This window comes from Colius striatus, chromosome 3 (genome assembly GCF_028858725.1).
Source record: "Colius striatus isolate bColStr4 chromosome 3, bColStr4.1.hap1, whole genome shotgun sequence".
In the NCBI taxonomy this organism is placed as follows: domain Eukaryota; kingdom Metazoa; phylum Chordata; class Aves; order Coliiformes; family Coliidae; genus Colius; species Colius striatus.
The window spans coordinates 24704684-24729292 of record NC_084761.1 but is presented as its reverse complement, the minus strand read 5'-3'; the positions used below and the strand labels follow the sequence as shown (position 1 = coordinate 24729292).

Genomic DNA, 24609 nt, shown 5'->3' with positions numbered 1-24609 from the left:
GAGAATACAGCTGCAGTGTCACCTCAACCTTTATTTTTCTTTGTTTCTTTTTAAAATTTGTATTACTTAGATTTTAAGATAGGAAATAACAGCAAGCTTATTGGGCTTGAAGACAGTCCCTAGTGGTACACACTTTAACTGGGATACAGTCATTAATATGTCTGTGATGTAACTTCCCACAAGTTAAAGTTATCAAGAGAGCCTACTTACTCAAAGAAAAATAATGGTTAGGGCAAATGTCCTGGGATCTGTGAAATCTACTATTTCTAAAATTAATCTCCTTTACTTTATGAAAGAAGACTATGAGAATTATACACTTGGGAAGTTACAAAGAACACTATATTATAGTTAGTTAAAACAGACCAACCTCTTTCCTCATGCAAACTTCTGAAGTCAATGGAGTTACAAAAGCAGTGGTTTTGGCCTGCAGCATCTGATGGGTAATGGGTGTAGATCTTAAGGACACTTCACACAGCATTAATGTAGGATATAATTTTGTAATAGATAACGAAACAGCCTTAGGAAGCTTTACAGTAAAATGACACACTTGTATCTTTCAAAGACTGAGGCTTTCTGGGAAGAGTCTGACCTACTTCCATGAATAGGTTTGAAACCATTTGGGCATGCTCAGTGGCACACTGAGTCTAAAAATCATTGTATTGTGCTACTCATACACGCAACTATTCCCTAAAATATAAACTGGTGACATGGTCCTGAGACTCCTCCTGATCTGTGCAAACCAAAACCAGCTCACAAGGATGGACAAAAGCACAGTTGAACAGTAGTTCAGTCTCTTTCTGCTTCCGCCTTTCCCTCATTTCAAACCATGCCATTTTCTTATGTGGTCCTATTGAAGACTTAAGCACCAAGGACAAAATTTTAGAGTGAGTAGAAAGAATGAACAATGTCCTCTACATGAGGCACATGGCAGCAAAATAGGAGATTTGCTCTTTTGTAGTCAAATACCTTTTTAATCCATCAGTGATAACGGCATTTCATCAAACTATACCTGACATAACACTTTTCCTAAAATTTGTCAACTTCTAAAATAGGAATTAGAAGGAGTTGTAGGACCACATAGGTATTTCTGTTTCTTTATTTCATGAACTGTTCTGTGTGCAAAGCATCTTCAGCATCTTCCTCTACAAGATATAGACTTCACTTCCTTGAAATAGTGTTCAATACCAAACCTGAACAGCTACCTCAACACTGCCATGAGTCTCGGGATTTTGAAGGCAGACATTTTTCTCCTGTGGTGAGAAGAATGTAAATGCCATCAGATAATACTGAGTTTACATACAGATTCTGATTGGTATCAATACACACGCACATATATATGGCTTGTATGTCATCACAGTGCCTTGTCTTATCCCTTAGGAATTAAATCCCTGGTTCAGCGAAAGATTGCAGGTGAAGTGAGCATGTGCTACAGCAACAATGATAGACCCTGTGCCCTAAACAATTGCAGGATAGAAAGGTAAGCAAGAAGGAAAAATGTGGGACGAAGATCGCAAAATAAGAGCTCAAAGGAAAGCAGAAAAACAGAAAGCTCAACTTGTCCTTTTACAATTTGAGACACATTTGCAAGTGAACATGCTTTCCACTAATAGAAACAAAGATCTCCTCTGACAGTGTTTTACATCAAACTAGAAGATAATCAGTTATTTAAGATAGAAATAAAATGAGTACAAGAAGCATTTTGCAAAAGCTCAAATGATCCACTGTAATGCTTTTGGTTTAATGAACGCTTTGAAACAGAAACTGAACATTTCAGCAGAAGTTAGCCCAACTCAAGAGTCCTTGAAATTGGCTTTTGTTTGTCACCCACAGATTACCCACTCTCATGAACCCTCCTTCCTTTCTGCACTCTCTTCTTGTATTATTATTCATGACTTGTCAGCAGCCAAGAGATTCCTCTGGGTTTCAGTGATGAAGTGCTTCATTTGGACTAATTGTTTCATTTACTTTAGAAGAACAGAAAAAATATGTCAAAGCACATTTATCCACTTTTGGATATCTGTTGCCAGTTGTTATGATTTCTGGAATTGAAAACTGAAGATTTAAAATTAAAAAATGTTTTAAGACAAAGCAGCACATGTTGTAGATATTATAGAGACGTGGTGAAGAGAGCATTAAAGTTCTTGCATTTTTGCCACTACACATTTCACCTTAAGATCACTCATTTTCCCAGCTCACCATAGCAGATCTCAGATATGACATCACTGAACCAAGGCTCTTATTCCTCTGATCCTAAGGCAAAAAAACAAGGTTCAACAAAGCAACATCTGCTGGAAGTGAAGTACAGGGTGTTATGGTTTTGCCCAGCCAACAATGAAGCACCAGGACAGTCTCTTGCTCACTGCCTCCCATTCACCCTCACCTGCGTTAGGATGGCAGAGGCTCCAGCGAAATGGGAGGAAAAAGATAATCAAGGTTGTTGTGGATTGAGACAAGGGCAGGGAGGGCTCGCTGCTAGTTACAGTTCTGGGCAAAACAGACTCCAGTACTCAACTTAGAGAGGAAAGTAGGAAAGTTTATTCTACTATCTACAAGAAACAGAACAGAACAAAAGCAAAACCAGAACAGGATGACTGAGAAAATTACAACCAGCACTTTAAGATCTCCCTCCCTCATCCCTCCTTTCTACCAGCACTCTAAGATCTCCCTCCCTCATCCCTCCTTTCTTCTCAGGCCCAGCTCACTGCTCCTGATACCTCTACCTCCTCCCCCCTCAACGGCTCAGGGGGGCAGGGAATGGGGGATGTGGTCAGTCTCTCGCAGATGGGCTCTGCAGCTTCTCTCTTCTCAGATGAAGATGACTCCTGGCATTCTTCCCCCGGTCCAATACGGGGTTCCTCCCCCAGGACACAATCCTTAATGAACTTCTCTGGCGTGGGTTCTTCCCAACAGCTATGGCTTCTGTAAATACGAGGTCCCTCACATGGGACACAGCCTCCTCTGGGCATAGTCCTGTCACAGAGTCTTTTACACAGTATAAACAAATCTCATCTTTACCAGGCCTCTCCACAGGATGCAGGGGGGTCTCTGCTCCAGCACGCCTTCTCCTCTCTTCCTTCACTGACCTTAGGGTCCACATGGTTGCTTCTCTCTCTTCCAAGTCTTTGCACCACCACCATCTGGAAACAAATGAAGAACAGCAAGAAAGAACAGGAAGAACTTTCCTCTTCTGGCTTCTTCTCCTTAAAAAGTGATTCTGGAGGCACCTAAATGGCTCAGCCCCAGAAGTGGGTCTGACTCAGAGCTGGGGAGAGTTTTGAGCAACTTTACAGCCCTTTCCCCTTTACCAGAAATGGCTCCACACAAAATCATGACAGAGGATAAGAGCAGAAAAGAAAGAGTAAAGTGGCAGAGGAGAACTGTAACGTCGGGACAATAAAAAAGAAACAGAGTTTTGGGATTGAAAATGGGAAGAAAACAATACTTTGGAGGAATATTATTAGTAGATGGGAGGATGAAACAGTCGTTGAGTAGACACAGGTTGTCATAGGACTTCAGGCCTGAGAGGACATACCATGGATGTGCCTAACCATCTAGCTATGCAGGCTCTTGTGTTAAGCTTAAACTGAGCTACATTGGCTATACAAATGGGAAAGCAGGTTTGACTCTTAACTTCAGTGAAACTGCACCCACTTACATTTCAGTTGAATTTGGCAGTGTATTTTTTCTCTTTTCAAGGCAGATAATGGCCATTCTCCCATTCTGGGTGAAGAGAAATATAGATTAAAAAGAAATGTTAAAAATCAACTCAAATTTAAAAGAAGAGTTTGATATGGGCTACAGACAAAAACCAGGCTAATGGAGTAGGTATTTTCAGGTATTCACACCCAAATCGTGTTTCAGGGACAACTAACTTATGTATCGGCGTGATCAAACACCCCTAACTGGTCTGCTTGAAAACGTTAAACTATATGTTCACTCAGTACAGTAAACAACATGGTTCAGGTTGGGCAGTCTCTATTTGTCCCAAAATAATTTGAAAATCACTGTTTTAAAGTGTACTTTTGCGTTGGCTGTACCTGGACTGGTATCCATTTAAACTATTCTCTAGTCTCCCATTCTAGTGCCTTTGTGGCTAACAGATTAAAACTCAGCTACCAAGAGAATGTGATGTACACTTTTACGATGAACTTTTATGGCAGCACTTCCTTATGATATCAGTATCAAAAAAGAATGTTAATAGACATTTGAACTTGACCATTTGCATGTTTCTGCATACTATAGAGTTGTAAAGGGAATAGAAAATAAACCTCTATGTCCTACTTTCTTAAGCTGAACTTCTTGCCTCACTGACAAGCCAGCTGTGAGCCTAATTCTGTGATATATTACGGACTTTTGTGCAAGACTGAAAAGTGAGTTCGGTGCTACAGCTGATTTAGCCTGAGACAAGTATAATAAATAGAGGAAAAAAGGCTTAATTTTCACAGTTTACTGTTGTGGCATGTACCCTGGTACCATACATAGAATAAACCTATTGGCTTTTATTTATTCTTGTCCTTTCTGGACAAACAATTTCACGCTGTTATGTGACACATACTCTACTGTGTCTAGTCTACTGAAAACAACCCAGTCCCCATTATTTTGATGTACCACCCTAGCATGATCTCAAGTACATCATATCTTTAGATGATGTGTGGAGTCTGTGGCAGTTGTTAAATCAGTATTTATTTCAGTGATGCAAGACATCAAATTGAAAGAGATTGACTTAGTGTCCTAGGCATTCTCCTAACCATAAAATGTGACATACTGTGCCTACTTAAGTATTGCAGTCTAAAGGAGTGACAAGTTTAGGGGGAAGATGTATCATTGCTATCAGCTCTATTGTGCAGATAGATTACTCGTGCTCAAGCAATAGCGCCTGCACAAAGCATACTTACATCAATATTCTTTTGGTTGGAGCAACTTAAGAGTGTTTCTTCCTTCAATGGGCTTTGGTGTTTTCTGGGAGGTGTCTTTCAAGGACATTATCAAGCTACACATTACGCCAGTTACATCTGAAGAAAAAAAAAAAAAAAAAGGCAGCTCAGTAGTTTGCTATTTCTCTTTATATAGACCAGAAAATAAATAGTACATCTGCACTTTGTGTCATGGACTTGGTCATAGCTGTATAAATGTTGCGTCTCCTCATCTTCAAGTCAAATAAATTGTAGCTTTTAACTTGAACAAACCTGAGGAAAATCTCTTATACGAGCAGTTCTGTTTTTTCCAGGGAATTCACAGTGATCCTGTCTTTCATAAACAATTCAAGTTAATAGTTAATATTGACTGAAAACTTGTTCTGATTTACTAATGTACCATTTTCTGTAAAATCCATTCATATTTCAAGAGGGATGTATGTATTAATTTTCAACTCTAATATTAAAGAAGTACCTTGAGTAGGTTAAGGAATGAACAAATAGCTGATTTGATGATGGCAGGACCAAAAAGAAATTCCAGTACTCAACTATAAAATCATTTCTCCAGCAGCACCTTAGCACTTTCCTTTATTCCGGGCCTTCTGGCCAGTCTGAAGATTTCTCCACAGGACAGGAAAGAAAAAGTTACTGAGTACACATATCATCTCCTCCCAGAGTATGTCCCATAAAGTCTTATTGCAAAGGGAGTTCAGTGGAGGCAGATCCTGAAACATTGTTTTCAAAAGGTAGTTACTAAAAGTCCATAGCTTAAGTCCAGGATTGCAGTTCAAGACCAGGCATCTGACAGGCATTGCATACACCACACCAAGCAACCCATCTAGAGGAATGAACACTATGTCCTCCAACTGAGCACAATCTTTGTAAGCCCCTTCCCTCACTTCTCTAGCTTACAACAGCTTGCTATCATTAGGTTTACACAAAGCAGCTCTCAGATCAACAACTTTTTTCTGACAGGGTAGAACCAAGAAAGAAGCCAAGAGAGAGCCTAAGGCTTTCCTGGTACGACATGCTTGTCTCATCTCAAAAACTTGTTAAGCACAAGGCTTTTGCTTTTTTTCTTTACTCACATTACTCTAAGAGTTTCAAACACATGATTTTTGGTACATAACACCTTTTGTGCAACTTTTGCTCCAAGTCAATATTTTGGTTTCTTTTCCAATTTCAGACTCTTATTCCCTCCTCTTTAGTTTCTATCTCTCTAGCCAAAGAAGTAATTTCCTTTCACTACAGTTTGTCATTGGTTTTGTTTTCTTTCTTGTTTGGTTTTTGTCAGACTTGACTCTTCATGTTGGTGTCCTTTGACTTGATTCCACACTGTAGCTTCCTTCCCAGAATATCTGCAGTGCCTTGACCATTCTCTCATTATTCTGTTCCTCAACTGGGAAAGATATACTAGCACCAGAAGCCTTCCATTCTGGGTAAGAGGGCAACTTTCTCCTTGGAGATTTTGTCTGTCCTGTTAATTTTTATATTTTACGTCGCTAGTGATATTAAATTGACACTGAATGTGGAGTACTTCTGGAAAGTGGGGACATTATTCTCACCATAAAACATTTACTAAAGTAAACTCATCCCAGAAAACAAATTGATGTATATAAGGGGAACAATATAAAAGCTATCAGCAGGGTACAGGTTTATTTTATGCAGATGTAGAGTTTGCATATTATGGGACTCAACAGCACTCAAGTTTCCAATAATTTTTATTTTCTTTGACCAATTTTCTTCATTACTTATAGGTCCCTACAGAATTTAGAGCTGTTATTACAAACATATACATTGCAGAAGGAACACAGCCTGACATGCATAGCTTTTTAATAAGGTTTTCATCAGCTGCTTTTACTGACATTTTTACATTTCTCTTACACTCTGCTTCTAATGTCTCAGTCTTCATTTGATACTATAAAACAAGAGAAGTGGAATATTACCACAGAATGTGTTCATGGCTGAATATAAAAATAATCACACAATGCACTTCAACCATGAAGGCTCTGTAGGCAATTTCCGTCCCTGTTTGCACATGCAAGCTATACATCTAGATTGGAAAAGTTCTCCTCTTTTCCTGCATCAGATTAACCCTGAAAAAAAAAACATTCTCAAAGCTTATATTTGTAATTGAAAATAATCCATATTGAGTTTTAAGTCTAACATTCAAAAGTAAGCATGAGTATTTGTGCAAAGAATTTTTTGAAATCTTCCAAGACCTGCACTTGTGAAACTGGACACCACAAACCGATATTCAAAACATATTTCTTCTCAAATATACGAGCCAAAATAAAGTGTCCTTTTATCACCAAGGAGTGATTGTGATGTTCTATGTTTTAATTACTGGAGGTAACAGAGTTGGCAGAAGAAAGAAGCAGTTCTCTATTCTCCCATAGATGTCAATAAAGTAAGTGTCTGGCAGTTGTCAATTCAGGTCCATCAGGACCTGTGGCAAGTTTATTCTGGCTCTAGGACACATCTCTGACTCATACTAAGGAAGCATATTTCAGCTGTGGCTGCATTTAGTGTGATCTGTACCCAAAATCAAATGGCTTTTTACAATCCAAAAACTTAAAGAAAAGTAAAAAAAATCCCTGCTAATTATCTTAGCTCATATGTCAGTACTGGTAGTGAGATAATCAATGAGATGTATCTAATATCCCTATCAGCCCACCTTTCCTAGCAGAAAAAAAGAGGTTGAAAGAAGTTGTAGTGTATTTTTTCTATATGTTTTCTTCTTTGGTGTGGAGTATAACTTGTGCTTCCTCTTCAACATGAGATGCTTCACAATACGAAGAGGAGAAAGAGAGTGAACCTTCCCATTCTGTGGCCAAAGGAGGTGAAAAGTAAGCTTGCAGTAGGATCACATTAGTAGGCAAATACACTACTACACACTTAAGTAGATTTCTATCAATGACCATTCTTGCTAAATCTCTTTTTTTCTTAGCTCACAGCTTAGCTCTGATGCATGGGGCTGGCATTGTCTCAGCTACACTATACCTCCGGCAGTTACGATAGATGAGGGAATCAGATTCATGATCCCTTTACTTGCATTTGAAATAGGCTACAACATTCTGGGCAAATCTGTTTTATTTTTTCCACTCTCATAAATATCAGCAGGCATCATGAAACCTGACCTGTATTAACTCAGTTCTCATACCCACCACTGATGCACTGCTTGCTGCACTGCCAGAGGAAGGTTATGTAAATGTGTGCTGGACAGCTTTACAGATTGAAAATATCAGTGCCAGCACAACTCAAAAGAATCTCAAGACTTTGCTGTTCATATATTAAATCTGAAGAAGATGTGTCCAACAACAGCATAAAATGAAGAAAAGCTCTGAAAAGCAGGGGAAAAAGTGGGAGAGAAAAAAAAAAGAAGCTAAGAAGTAGAGTTGGTGTTCACTGTTATGAATATTGTCCATATTTTTTTATGTCAAGAGCTCTCCATTCATATATCATGCAGGATGCTTAGACTCATGTCTATAATGGTGTGGGAATACATCCAGAATTAGTCAGAGAAAAGTCAACTAAAATTATTCCGAAATGCTCTAATACCTTGCAACCTGGCAAGTAAACCTGCTGCCTACAGATATTCCTCTTAACATCTGGTGCTGTGATGATTCTGAGCATGTGCTCGTGAATTCACACTCACAAAGACAGGATATTGCCCATCCACATTCTCTAAAGCAAAATTCAAATAATAAATTACCAAGGATGGGACTCTTGAGGACTATGCTCACGTCACTGCAATACTTCCACAAAATTCCAGCTTTACATTTCTCTTGGCCTTGGCTATACAACATTCATAGAGCAAAGGAGGGGGTTGAAATTCAAAATAAATCATCTGAAAATTCAGAAGTGCTATGCATTCCAAAAGCTGTATGAGGTTATCCCGCTATAAAAAGAATGAGAAAGGTCAGGAAATTTTATTCTATCATTGGCAAATTCTGACTGATAATCAGGAAAGTTATGAGTACACACTCACATTTACACATGCCTACTGTACAATGGAAGTGAAATTGAGTTGCAAGTGAGGTACCTGAGGACTGGAGAAAGGCCAGTGTCACTCCAGTCTTCAAAAGGGGTAAGAAGGATGACCCGGGAAAGTCCAGGCTGGTCATCCACACCTCTATCCCTGTAAAGGTGATGGAATAACTCATTCTGAATGTAGTCACTAAACATCTGAAGGAAAAGATGGTTATCAGGGTGAGTCAACATGGATTCACCAAGGGGAAATCCTGTTTCACCAACCTGATGGCCTTCTATGAGTGCATAACCAGCTGGCTAGATGAGGGGAGAGCAGCAGATGTCATCTACCTTGATAGCAAGGCTTTTGACACTGTCTCCCACAACATCCTCACCAGAAAGCTCAGGCAGTGTGGCTTGGACGAGTAGATGGTGAGGTGGATTGAGAGTTGGCTGAATGACAAAACCCAGAGGGTGGTGATCAATGGCACAACATCGAGTTGGAGGTCTGTGGCCAGTGGAGTTCCACAGGGATCGGTTCTGGGGCCAGTCTTGTTCAGCATCTTCATCAACCACCTGGATGAGGGGACAGAGACTACCCTCAGCAAGTTCACTGATGACACCAAACTGGGAGGACTGGCTGATTCCCCAGAAGGCTGTGCTGACATTCAGCGGGATCTCAACTGGCTTGAGAGTTGGGCAGAGAGGAACCTCATGAGGTTCAACAAGGACAAGTGCCGAGTCTTGCATCTGGGAAGGAACAACCCCATGCACCAGTACAGGCTGGGGATTGACCTGCTGGAGAGCAGCTCTGCAGAGACAGATCTAGGAGTCCTGGTTGACAATAAACTAAATATAAGCCAGCAATGTGCCCTCATGGCCAAGAAGGCCAATGGCATCCTGGGATGCATCAAGAAGAGTGTGGCCAGCAGGTCGAGGGAAGTTCTGCTCCCTCTCTACTCTGCCCTGGTGAGGCCTCATCTGGAGTACTGTGTGCAGTTCTGGGCTCACCAGTTCAAGAGACACAGAAAACTTCTGGACACAGGGCCACTAAGATGATCAGGGGACTGGAGCATCTTCCTTATGAGGAAAGGCTGCAGAAACTGGGGCTGTTTAGTCTGGAGAAGAGGAAACTGAGGGGAGATCTTATTCATATTTACAAATACCTAAATGGTTGGTGTCAGGAGGTTGTGGCATCCTTTTTTTCTATTGTATCTAGTGATAAGACAAGGGGTAATGGGATGAAGCTGGAATACAAAAAGTTCCACTTAAACAGAACAAAAACTATTTTACTGTGAGGGTGAGGGAATTCCTGTGCGACCTGATCTAGGTGAACCTGCTTCTGCAGGGGGGTTGGACTAGATGATCTCTAAATGTCCCTTCCAACCCCTACCATTCTATGATTCTATGATTTGGCAGAGGGGTTGGACTAGATGATCTCTAAAGGTCACTTCCAGTCCCTACCATTCTATTGTATGATTCTATGAATCTATGATTGTATCGTGGCCTAGGATTAGCGCATAAGCACAAATATCCTTCTTGCAACAATCTCTACTAGATTATCATGAAGATAATTATTTTTTAAGGAGCACAAATTCCTTTTTTGCTGATCATTTATTCATGCAAGAAGTCACTCAGTCTGTCTTCAGCCTGTGTTAATATCAACAATTAGATCCTAAATTTTATCTGCCTGGAATGGAGGAGTCACTAGAAGCATTCAGTGAAGTTATTGTCAGAATAGCTCATTGTCAGAAGCAGTAGTATATTTGTTACTAAATTTTACTTTGCTATGGTATCTACTTAAGACTGCCAACTGCAGGGTTTTGTATACTGTGCTAAAACATTTCTGTTCCTACAGTTAGGCCAAAGTCTTTTTAAAATTCAATAGAAATTTTGAGTGTGATTTTAGACAGTTCTGAATGCTTTAAGCTTTGGTTATATCATCAGCCAAAAAAAAACCCAAACCCTGAAGCTACCTTTAAAATTACTTCTCTTAATTGATCTTTGCCTGCAACTATTCATTATGCATTATCTGTATGTATATTATTTACAAACAAGAAAAAAATTATAACAATCATGTATGATTACATCATATTTTCCTAAATGAAAAAATGATGTCAGGAGTTATTAGTTTCTTCTAAGTAAGACATTTTGAAAAATAATATATGAAAATTTGTCCTAAGTGAACAGAAGAGAATTCAATATTAGAGGAATGATATTCTTCTTCACACGAATTAAAAAGAACATGAATTTAGTTTTATCTTGTGAGTACATTTTGATTAAACCAAAACATTGGCCTTTTCACAGTTGCCATGTGACCAGTTAACAGAAGACCTAAGCAACGAAAAGTAGTTGACTTAAGTGTAATGAATTCCAGTCTGCAAACATAAATCACATAATTTCTTGAATTAAAGCTGAGTTCCGTATTTTCAGTCTTGATTCCTTCTGTTTGTTTTGTTTTTTTAAAAATCTTGCCTCCTTTAATTTAAATTCCTTTTTTTTCCCCTGGTCTTTCTATAACAAGGGCATTATAGTGTAAGTAACATAAAAAGGACAGCAGAAAGTAAGGTCTAATAGGACTGCTCATTTCTCATCCTCTTCACCTCTGTCAGGTAGCACAATTCTGACACGGCCCTCATAGGCAGGATACTTGTGACCATTTGAGATTAGCCACCTGCACTTCAGATCACTTGTGATGATAATGACAACACTAAGTTTTCCTCTTTAGCTCAAATAAAACCAATGAAGGTATTTTATACCTGAAAACAGTTAAGTCATACTCATATGCAAAGAGCCACTAAGTAATATCTTAGAATTGTTATTTGGGCAATGTGTGACTGAGCTCATCCCCAAGAAAAACTTCCAGGGCTAATGGAAAAAAATAACCTGCTGCCCTAAGTTATTCTCCAGAGATCTGTGTCTTCCATCCTCACCCTTGTTTTAGTAATTAATGAAGTTAATGTAAGTCTTTCCATTGATTTCTGTGCGTCTCCAGCAGAAGGTTCCAGCTCTCCCTTTGGGAGCTGTGTTCACTCCTCTTGGATAAATGGAGTTTGTTAGCTTTGCAGCATTACATACATATTTATAACACCATGTCTAATAATCTACCTGAGGGGCAGAGAAGGTGTAATTTAAATATTCTAAAGCATATTATGTTCATTAAATGATGTATGTACATTAACTGAATGTAGAAGTTGAGTGAAATGATTTTTTATATAATAGAGTACCATATAAACTAATGAGAAATAAAGGAATGGTAGGCACCACGCTTTAACAAAATACTCTTACATCTACATAACATATGTCCCTGGAGAATTATTACTTCATGCTCTGTGTGATGGATATCTACCAATAGTGAGGTTTGTTGTCTGAGGGGACTCACCTGGAATTCGTTAATGCTTCTAAATGAAGCCAAGGAATGTAAATACTTTTAAGGGCTCAGTGATACAATAAACCCTTACACTGGATTTACAGTATTGGCATCATATTTAATTTTAGTATCTGTAATGTTTTTCTACTTTACACCTAGAAAAGTGGTGGAGGGGTTACAATTAAATTCTACAACATCCCTACACTGCTATTAAAACCTCATTCTTGTCTTTTAATTCCCAAACTAAAATGACTTTGTTTTCTGTACTGAGCTGCTGTAACCTCAGGACAATTAAGATATGTATTTTTTAAATTATATTCTATAACTACTTAACATATTGAGACATCACAGCTCTCTTAGTACGCTTCATACTCTTCACTATTTTGCTATGCCTCTAATGATCTATTCCTATCCATTTTTAAGAGAACAACTAATCCAACTGTATCTCTTGCTAACATTACATCTTTAGAAATGCATTGTAACAACTCTGAAATTCATGATTCCCCTCAGCTTTGAGTTTTCAATGACAGCTCCATGTTCTTACATCAGAAAAAGAGATTACTCCCTGAACGTAGTTAGGCTTCATGCATCAAACACAGACATCTAGCAGTCCCTCGGAAACTGTGTGCTACCATGCAACTATGCAATGGATTTTTCTACAATGCCAGTGGGACTTCACATTTTTAATAGCTTTCTGCTTCAGTAGCCCAGGAAAGGAACATGTCTAGATATTAGCAATAAGCATGCTTAATAGATACTCACTAATCATGATGTTCCAGGACATGACATCTGGAGTAATATATCTTAATGAAGGTCTCAAAACTATGTGCCAAAGAAAGCACTGAAATTCCACCTGTGTATATTATTCACATGATTGACTGCATAGAACAGGAGAGTACCAATGAAGAAATTACTAAAGAAGTAATTCACTAAACACCTACATGTATAATCATTTACTTTATAGTAATTATGGCACAAATTTAAGGATGTCAGACAGCTCTCCAAAACTACAAATGTATTCTTGTATTAGCTTTCAGATCCCTCTGTGTGCTATCTCAAGAGTCTCTGACTCTCATGTTTTTCTCCTTAAAATAAAACAACAAAATCAAACTCCAATCTGATGTATTTTTTAGATCAAGAACAACAGAACAAAAAGTCAGTAAAACACTAAGATTAGTGCCTAAATATTACAGAACAACTTTTTTTTTTTTTAATTTGAAGAATTCTATGATTCTAAACTTCACCTGGTGTGAAATAAAATCCACTCATTTCAATCCAGAATAGAACAAGAAGTTAGCCACTATATAACAACTAAGAAGCATATCCAATTAATAAGGCCTCTGTGAGACATGTCAGGGTTTATCTGCCAGTTATCATGGAGGGAAGTGATGCTGATGGAATGTGAGCACAGGTCCTGCTGCTTTGACCGCAGCACCTTTCCAGACCTTGTCCCGAATGGAAACAAAATCCAGTTGTGACCATCAGAAATCTGATTAATTGAGAGTGGCATTGTGAGCCTGGTGCTGGTGACCCAATGACTGGGAATTGCCCTGGAGGTTTAAAGTTTCATGTCCTTCCCAGGGTGGCAATCACACGTACAACAAAACTGCCTAGTTAAATTACATTAGCCAACTACCATTTACAAATTTCAGGATCACAAACGGTCTGCCCATTGTTTGGCACAGATAAACACAATCAGCCCTGGCATTTGAAGCTGCTGACAGATTGCCAGCCACTGGTGCAGATGGTGGCAATACAAGAGCGCTAATTACCGATGACATTAATGATGAGGTAACCTGTCTCTCTTCAACTAATAAACAGATGGAATGTGTTTCCTATTAATTTTTTTTTCAGATAACAAATTGTTTAGCTTTAATTGTAGAGAGCAACAAAACCAAATTATCTGTTCTTTGGAGAAATTTGTTTTCCACTAATTGCTCTAAACAATCAATAAAAGAATTACAACTGGCATTATCCCACTGAGAACAGAAGCAGAGAAGTCAAAGTCAATTAGCTTCCTACAGTACAATGCACTCAGATGGAAAGAGTTGTTACAACAGAGTGTAAAAGTCAAACTGTAAAGTATGCAGCTCCATGAACAAAGCAGACTTGGATGTCAAACCTAGCAGAGGGCTTTTACATGCCTTTTGATTCTTCAAATATAACTGGAGTTTCCAGGTTTTCTTTAGATATTTCTAAAAAAGGGTAAAATACAACTAAGATGACATGCTTGAATCTTAGAAGGCTCTGTGTCTAAGGCTTTAGCCTTCAGAAGTCATGACTGGGAAATGTCTCATCTACAGAATAAAAGGAACAAAATAAACAGCTCAGTCTTCTGTCAGTGTTCCATTAGTACAAATATCATACATTTGGAAAAGCTGAGGACTCCACAGTGAGCTAGTGAAATATTATGCAAGTGGGTAAAACAGCTGGTATAGCTGACTTCCCAGCCTCTTCTCCACTATTCTCAAGTAGGGCTGGCAAGGAATAAAATAGAGCGACTGTTCTTGCCATATGATCAGTGCTTTACATGACAGCCATGCTTCAACTGAGGAGACTATCTCGTCAGGACTGGAAGTCCTTGTCTTGTGTAAGCTCTGGATACCAGAACAAGTGCTGCCTCTCCAAGGCAGAACTTAAGAGCTTGAAGTTCTTCTTGCTAAGTCCCAGAAACTCCTGTGGAGAAGTCAGATTCAGCCTGTTCAAGAGCAAGCAGCCACTCGGCCTCCATTCTAACACAAGCCTGCTAGCAGTCTCTGGGCTTTGCATGGACAGAAATCCCACTAGTCCCTCTGCAGACGAGGCTGCTGCACAAGAAAGTTCTGATATCCTGTCTCAAAATTGACAAGTGATGATGTGTATTTTTGTACATATTCCCATTTCCCCCACCACGGGTTTATGATACAACAGAAAGAATATAAATGTACAAGAACTGACTAGGTCAAATATTTTAACTAATAGCAATTTGATCAATGCAGCAGCCATGTAGCAAGGATAAGTCACCTTCTCTGGAGGTGTTTAAAAGACATGTAGATGAGGAGCTTAGGGACATGGTCTAGTGGTGGACATGGCAGTGTCAGGTTACTGTTTAACTTGATGGCCTTAAGAGTTTTTTCCAATCTAAAGAGTTCTCTGATTTTATGACCACTCAAACCAGAAAAAGAGTCAAGCACATAAGACACATAAATATTCTGCTATAATAAGTTCTCATTGTTTTTTTATCCGGTTTTCCTTAAATTTACTTTCATTTACTTTTATTTTTAGTTTTCAAACATTATTCACAGATTATTTCTGGGTTTCAGTCCATTCAATTAAGAAAGTAACATTTTAAGATACTCTGTGTTAATCATAACTCACTTTGTGTGTTGGAAGAATCAAGTCCACATCAATCCACATTAATTCCTTGCATGCTGCAGTTTCTCATCAGTGAAAAGCTCAGTAGCTTCTATTTTGTGCTGAAAAACTGAAATCATAGAGCTTTACGTGAATCCTTGAGTGATTTAACATCTCTCTTGGGCTAAGCTCCTGATCTGTCTCTTAAGAAGTGGCTAAAGAGCCAAAGTGCTCTCACACAGGCTATTTGAATCACAGTTGTTGTCTCTCCCAGATCGTTCCATCAGGAGACTCACACATAGGTTTATTTTTCTACAGCAATGTCTCTAATTTTATACAGGGTAAAAATTACTGGCCACCCAAGGTCTTAATACATTGAGCCATGTTTTCAGCAGTGAGGTAATGTTGTATTTGAAAAACACATTATCTCCCCGCTTTCTACTTTATGCCTTTCACACAAAGGAGTGAACTGACTTTTTCATGCAAGCCCAGTTGCAAAGGCATCCAAAACTTTTATTAAAGGCCACCTACTTTTTTCATGAGTTATCAGAAACAACACAGGCATTCTATTTAGAAGTGAAGAATAATGAATGTCTGTTCTGGGCTGGGAAAGATTTACATACATCCTCACAATTCTCTTCATTCAGAGCTTGTAAATAACAACAGCACACAAGCTCTACAGACACTAATTTAGCACCACATTGTGACTCCCTCTGTTTCTTTCCATTTGCCTCAAGCAAAGTCAAGTTCTAGTGACCTTTTTTGGCAAAAGTATATGAAACTGGTTCATGTGACCTTGGTATTGTTTTGTACAAAGCATTAAATATCTTGTACAAAGCAAATACTACAGTTTGTTGACCATGAAATTCCTATGGTTGGGCTTCAGTTAGTTTGTCTATGCATTGCTGAATAATTAAGTGTGGGACTAAGTTTTGTTGAAAAGGAAAACAAACATTTTGTTTAGATTTTGATAAATCATTGCAAATTCAGAGGCTATTCTGCTGCTAAGCAGAGAAAGAAAATCTTTAAGAAATGAAAGGGGAAAAAAAAAGATATTTAACAGTTCTCAGTTTTTCTCCTTAGCCAGGATTCTTGTAATATGAAGCAAACACCCCTCTATGACTATATGTGCAACAAAACGTAATTTAAGCCACCTGTAACATGCTATCTTTTGCTACAGAAAAGAGAGTGTGTGGTGGTTAGGAGAGATACAGAAAGAATTCTCTCTCTTATACAGACTGTTTACAGAGCCACTTAAGAATTTTTTTTAATTGCTCTGAATGTCTTGCTTACTTTTCCAGCAGAGATGTTTCTTTCTGTGCTAATGCAAGACAGATTTCCACAGAATGCCAGATGAGTGCTAACATTTGTCCTTTACAACATTTTCCTCTACAGATGAGACCAAATTCTGCTTTCCTTCTCATTTTGCCAACTACTGTATAAGTAACAGTTGCACAGTGTGATTTTGAACCACAAGTTTAGCTTCAATCTGTAGAATATGTCTCATGTCAGGCTGCTTTCCTTCGTTAATGTTGGAATCCTCAAATTTTATCATCTACAGATACATAGGGTGGGTATCTAACAAAAACCAAGTCAGCTCTTATCACGCAACTTTTGTTTTCCCTTCACACATGTGAAGCACTCCAAAAGTGTTTATACAGATGAAAGGAACTCTTCTACCATACTCTTTGCTAATCTGGGTCATTTGAAATGCAAAGTGCAAAATTAAATTCCTACAAACAGTAAAACAGCTCATTCCTCTTTTTGCACTCTGCTACACTTCACCATGCACACAATGTGGTAATTGCTTTTGCTTGACTTGTTCAAATAGCCATTTTCATGATGTGACAGCTAGGGCACTAATATATTTATGCCCTTTGTAATCGGCCAGCACTGCTTGTAATTAGGTGCAAAGTTAATTAAGTGCAATACATCTAATAACTGCCTGCCAGTAATTGTAAAGTTTGATTTAGCACATGAACTGTCAAGGTGTCAGAATGGTGTGTTAAAAAATAAGTTGCTAACAGAAAAACAATCCTGCCACAAGCCAGAGAAAGCACTGTGACAGTGAGTCAGATGAGAAAAGGAAAATATATTAATTACTTACTATTTCCAACTCTGGGAAATGACCCCACCTGCATGTTGATAAGTCAGATCTTGCTTTACTAAGTAACAAAATGAAATATTTTTTTTACTTATGAGGCAATGTCTTGTCTTATAGACAACCTTCCCTTTAAAAGCTACACATATGGTATAGAATTTTTTAAAGTTTGTAAATGTCAGTAAGAGAACAGATTTATTTTTTTAAAAAATAATGCATAAAGAGGGTTACTAAAAGACTGAAGAAGGCCCAGAGAAAGACTTTTCATGTTTAGGGACCTGTTTTTTATTGGTTCTTTTATTGTAAAAAATACAGCTTTTCTTCTACTGAATGTTAGAGAACATTATGTATATCCCAAATATTTATATATAACACTACATAATGCATTTTAGTTGTTAGTGCTTTATATAATTTCATTATTTCAACTCTTTGCTTGGGAAAAAAATAAATCTTGCTCATTATTTTATTCACTACAGGATATCCTTTCTCCAGACCACAAACTACGTGTTCTTAGTTTCAACTGTTTACTTGTGCTTTTAGTTCTCTCTTCAAGTTTTTTGAAAAACAGTCTCTTTCCCAATGGTTGATCATCCGTTCTCCACAAAAGCACTGGGAGTGTCATAGCTCTGTATTCTTTTTCTTTGAATACAACTTTGATTCACTCAAACGTTCCTTTCACCTCCATCCCTCCCTGGTATGAACTGTAAAATGTTCTTTTTTGATGGCTAGACTGTCAGAGCAAGTTTCAACAAAAGCATAGTTGGTCAGTAGAGAAGGAAAAAGGCAAATGATACAATTTCTATATAGAGAATAATTTAGGACAGGCCATTATATCAGATTACAAATTACAGTTAGCACAAATGATGAGTTACATATGTACCCAAACACCACAAAGTATGTGCATAATTGAATAATACTTTATTAACACACGCACAGATGTATGTACCTCAGAAAGTTACACCTATAAGATATCAAGAGGGAAAGCATGGACAATGCCCCGAAGCTTTTTTAGGACAGCAGATGCAAATAAACTGGGGAAACTTCAACACATACAGGATCGTCCACAAACCTTGAGAAATAACGTCAACATTGCTACTTGCAAAGCAATCACCAGTAAAGCTGTCTTTATAAAATACTTCACAAAAATCAATGTCAGATAAGCTAATCGTTGTGGTTAGTTATTTTGAACTGATATTTGATCAGGGAAATTATGCTCTAGATTGACATGAAATTAATAATGCTTGTTGTGTGATGCCCAATGACAAAGGTAAATGCTAATAGCTCTGAAATCCTAATGATTGCCAAAGTACTCTTCCGAGCTTTGATTAGTGCTTGTGTTGTGCAATTATGCTTTTCTATAATTACTGTGAATTACCATCATGATATTATTATTCTCATTTTTTTACTCTTCTGGAATTCTCAAAATTTCCTGCAGCTAAAAATGGATTTCATTTGCATTATCCCAAGCTTTGATTGTTTAATGAAAATTAATTCCATGCAGACCCTCATGTTAAATTGTCCATTTAAAATTTTCATGTTATCCAGATTATGTTGAAGTGTCCCTTCTTTCATTTATCATTTGCCTTTATTATGACAGTCACTGCCCTTGCTTCGTGCTAGATTTCAGAAAGAAGGAAAAAATTGAAGACATTTTTATTCATATCTTTGTCTTCTGCCTAAAAGCCTTTTCTCTGTGTGTTCTCCCCTCTCCTTAAAATTCTTTATTTGTAGAGCTTAAAAACACTGGGACTTTGCATCAAAACGTGGAAGCTATGCTAAAATTATTATATTCTTCAGTTGTAGTACAGTCTCCAGAAAGCTACCTTGTACTTGTCTAAGGCTTAGAGTCATATCCTAAGTGAGATAATCAAGAGTCATCCTAGTCTATGCCTGATAGCTGTTGGATATTTCCCTCTCAATAAATACAAGTAAAGGGGCAGTGTATGCTTCTTAAGAATTTCCATCTTTCTGCTAGGGGCACAGCTATGTCTGCATCCCTACTGAAATATTTGGGGCAAGTATGGATATCTTCATGGTTTTCAGTGCTGTAGTGGCTTTAAACTTCACAAGTCAGCCTAAAATGACATCCATTTTTCAAAACAGGACTTAATTTTGGTTTGCTCAATTTGAAGCAAATTTCAGGACTGATTTTCAAGGCATCTCTACTCCCTGTGAGCAATAGGGATCAACTTATCATTAATTAGATAGCTACTTAACAGCCTTATGAAAAAAAAAAAAATCAAAACCCAAGATATCACCTTACCTTCAGAAATTAAAAAATAAATAAGACATTTGTTTTCATGTTTCCCAACTTTTGTTTATGCACAGGAAAACATTAGGCTCAAAGTATTGATTTTTGTAGTTCTATTTTTTCCCATCTGCAGACATTAATTGATTTTATCTTTTTTTCCTTTCTTAGTAATTTTACAGAACATCTGATGTCTTATGAAGCAATTGTGGTTTTGAGTGCTTCCAAAAGCCTTGCTCCATGGCGGCTTGGAAAACATGAGTGCAACTTTGTTGTGGGAGAACACTCAAAGCATGTACTCAGCAATGCTATAATGAAAATGGAGCCTGAGCCATCCTTAAGACTAATCTTCAGAAGATTTTTAGGAGCAGAAATGAAAGAGTAGTTTACTTCAGTAGATTTCTGAATACTAGTTTAAAACACATACAGTACCAGAACCAGCAAAATCCATTCAAAAGCCATGTTGCCAAAATCATGGGAAATGTGGGCTTGTAAGAGTACGTAGGAGCCTTTCTCACAGGCACTGGGTTTAATAATTGCAAAATAAACATCAGATAGACAGGATTTTAAAAATTAAAAACTATGAAGGTATGCCAGAATCTGAAAAGAGGTCATCTGATATTTTAAATATTTTGTCCTACAGATATCACTTCTGCATGAAGTCCATGTATGTTTAAGTAGACGGGTGAAAGGAGTACAGAAACAGAACCTATTCAAGAAACACTTAAATTCGGTTAACTTTTTCTCAGTCTACATAGAAAGTTTGCACTTCTATTAACACAGAAATGGAAAGTCTTTGCATACTTTTGATAGACTTGTATGTTTTCCAGCCTAGCTCAAGTTCACTATCATTTTGTTGCTATTTAAAAGCCTTCGCTGCAGTATATCCACTAACAGAATAATTCAGTTGTTTTTTGAAATAGATCTTTTTAGCATTTTGTGATGTATTTACAAATAGTGTACTAGAAGATGGTCTAGATGACTAAATTTATATTATGCATTTCACTGCATACACACAGAATATTATTTTGGTTTTTTTCCCCCTCATTTCTTTCTAGTCTTTTTCAACTGGTTCCATTTTCACCTAATGTATGCATCTGATTTTTGTTGTACATATGCACAAGGCTCCTATGCAAAGTGTTAATATAACGTGCAGTCACAATTTCACACTTTTAATGGTCAAACAGGTTCAAGATTAGTCAGAGTAAGTTTGACCATGCCCATATGTACACTTTAAGAGATAAAAGCCTGGATCAGATGAAGGAAAACAACCACTATTTTTTTTAAAGAAAACTCTTATATAAGGATATTTCATAGAATCATAGAATCACAGAACGGTAGGGGTTGGAAGGGACCTTTAGAGATCATCTAGTCCAACTCCACTGCAGAAACAGGTTCATCTAGATCATGTCGAATATTTATCCTTTAAAGATTTTTTTTTTTCATCTTCATCATTATAATAAAAAATGTAAATACTTCATCTGTAACTTTACTGTGAAGTGGGTGAAACTGAGCGTGCATCGCACATCTGTCGATTGCATCTTTCAAAGCAGTGCTCCACTAGTAAAATTTCATAATAGCTAAAGAATGTTGGGTTTCAAATCAGCAGTGTACCCTCATGAAACCATGACTTCTTTTCATCTGTTTGTCAGTGCTGCAAACCTATTTTCACTGCTTCCTAGATGAATCATCCTTTGGCTGAGGTGTGTACATGTCCTGATAAGCACGTGCTACATGGCTGTCTCTGATATTGCCTTAAATATTGACTCCATACTTTCTAATCCAGATATGGCTGCCAAGTGAATGAACATGGCAGCAACACTTGACAGTGATGGAATCTTGCAGACTTCCATCCCAGCCTGCTTCATATCAGTTCTACTTGAAGTCACTTTGTATTAAGAAGGGCTGTTATTTTTAGGTACCCAAAACAATGTTACATAAATAAACAAGCAGGAGTCAGTCATGCATCAGACATTGACCTTGCCAGCAAGCCAACCTTCTGCAACTGGAACCAGTATAAATAAAAATTATTAGAGAAGCTCCCACCCATACTTCATGGAAATTTCCACTCTACCACCCACACAGTCACTGCCCAGTCTTACCCCTCATATGGAAGGTCAGCACAAATCCTGCTTGTTTCAGACTTTTTCTTTTATATTACAGATCAGCTTCAAGAGCCTAGGAAAGGAGCTAATCCTACACACATGTGCCTCTGGTGAGATGGCAACTGTCCCTGGCTAAGGAATTAACAGCCTTTTTAAAGTTACCCTTTTTATTCTCAACTTCCAGCAAACAAATAAAATCCATCATTTAGCAACTGCGTGTTTCACATCACCGAAAGCCCTTTCAGATCTTGAAGCTGTTTGCTGGAATAACCTCAGGCATTCTGTGACAATTGAATTATAACCAGAGACACCCTCTTTCCCACCCCACAGCACTCTTACCTCCACTGTCTACAGAAAGTATTCCACATGCTTTCATGCAGGCAGTGTGCTGGACAACAGTGGGAACATAGTATTAAATATTTCTTTTATCTTTGCTTACAATAGCCACAAATTTAACCAGTCCTCAAATATTTTCCACTACCCTATTGCACCCACAAAGGTTTCAGGCCTCAGAGACTAAAGATGTTTTAGGTGACTATGGCTCTTCTGTCACTTTTACCTAGCCCAATCAATTTTATTCAAAAAACCTTGATGAAAATACCCAGTCATATGCCACAGCACAAAATGAAATATACACTGTTACACAGTCTGTGTTGCTCTGTTTCCTGATAGGTCTCTGAGATATTATAGGTTTGGCTGTTGACTTTTCACTACAGTTTAAATTTTGTTTGAGAATGTTAGAAATATTTCAGCTCCTGAGTAGTTGTCTGTGATTGGAGAAACTGCAGCCAGTGAGCTGGGTGGTCTAGTCAGAGGCTTTTTAGGGCTCTTAGGAACTGACTATGCTAATCCGTCACTGAACTCCATGTGCTTGAGTAGCCATATTCCTTCATTATTGCAACTTACAGTGTAATGTGGAGGGATTGCCTTTCTGTATAAACTGGACTGTCATTGACTCTGGAGGCTGACAGTAAAGAAATATTTTTATGGCTTTTTTTAAACATTGTCTTGGTATTACTTTGTGCAATTCTTTACAAGTACACAGGAGGCATTGTTATTCCTTCCCTCTGTATGTTCTGCAAAGGATGGAAAAGCGGCCTGAACACAGGGTTGTGAAGAATGCTCTATCCAAATCCCTTCAGACAGGAAAATTATGTGATGGGTTCATATCCATTAGGATATGGATATTCCATTTATGAATTCTTATAAATCTACCTGGTCATGGCTATAGCAGTGACTCTAAACTGAGGCAACCCAGTTATGCTGAAGATAGCTGACACAGTTAACCACTGTCATAATATCCCTCAAGTCACATATTTTGTAGGAAAAACTTGGTCAGTCACTTAATTGTATCCCTAAGTAAATAACAAAAGAATTTCATCCATTCTAAATAAAAGTTGGACCATAGTTAGATATCCATAAATTCCTTTGTCCCATCCTGAAGGCAGTATGTAGCACCAGAATAGGGCAACATTTTGGAATCTTTGAAATTATCTTTACCAAAAAGATGACAGATGAGATACTGCAGAGCAAACTTGGCTCTACTTGTGGCTACTACACTGAAAGAACACTTGGTAGCACAGCTGTGCTGCCAGGATACCTGAACAGAAAATGTAGCCAGTTTGAAGGCCTTCATCTGCTTGTCCTGCCTTACATTAACTCAGATCAAATACTGGAAAGCAGAAGTCTACAGTCTTACAAATACAAAACAAGGTTGTACAAACAATCTGTAACAACAAGCATGGCAGAAAGCCAACATGATGAAGCGATGCTCTTGACCTAGCCAACACACTGTATTCTCTCCCTCTGAGAAGAGCCTAGCAGACAAATGAGTGCCAAAAAATGTTTACACCCCTCCACAAAAGAAGTGCTGACCTAGGTAGCCGTTTGATTTCCCCTCAATTGGTTTCATAGCTTAAAAAAAGCCTTTTGCCTTAACATAGCTATCAAACAGTATCAAACAAGTTGAAATTTACTTGTACTATATCAAAGGGATCATCATCATTATCCAAACCTGCATTCTGGTTAGGATCTTTCTAACATGGAATGAGCTGGAACACTGCATATTGTCTAGGGACAGAAGCAAATAAATAGCAAAAGAAATTTCAAAGTTAGATCAGGAGCAAACACAACACAAGGATGAAGAGCAGGATGTTAAATACAGCAGAATATTTGTAGCAATGTTTCCAGTGAGAGCTGGTTAGCAACTATGTCAGTGGGTATCTCTGAAACACTATTCATTTTCCCTGAAAGTGAAATTCTCACAGATGGGTATTTATTTCTTCTGGAGGAACTGGGCCTGGCTCCAGCCTTAAGGTTGCCATTTCAGGGTCTCTCAACTGGAGGCCTTGTCCTGAGGACCCCAGATGTCCCAACAGCCAAGCAAAGCCAGATGGAAGCTAGCAGGTGAGTTTAAATGATCTGCCCCAAGACAGATCTGAGCATAAAACATAAAAAGAGTCTTTCAGAGTGAAGAGAGGTTACTTTGACTCTGGCACCATCTACTGAAAACTGAATAAAAGTGCCTGGACTACAAAACCAAGAAATTATATATTAATCCAGAAAAT

The 24609-nt window shown here is 38.0% G+C and overlaps 1 long non-coding RNA gene across 1 annotated transcript in view; it reads right to left on the bottom strand.

Moving 5' to 3' along the window:
- Positions 1–2588: 2588 nt before the first annotated feature.
- The window catches only part of LOC133625224 (uncharacterized), a 53516-nt gene continuing 31495 nt past the window's right edge, over positions 2589–24609 (bottom strand). The window contains exons 2-4 of the long non-coding RNA XR_009818521.1: positions 4896–5012; positions 3656–3720; positions 2589–3137 (exon numbers count right to left, since the gene is read on the bottom strand). This is a non-coding gene — a long non-coding RNA (uncharacterized LOC133625224). The remainder of the gene's footprint in view (positions 3138–3655; positions 3721–4895; positions 5013–24609) is intronic.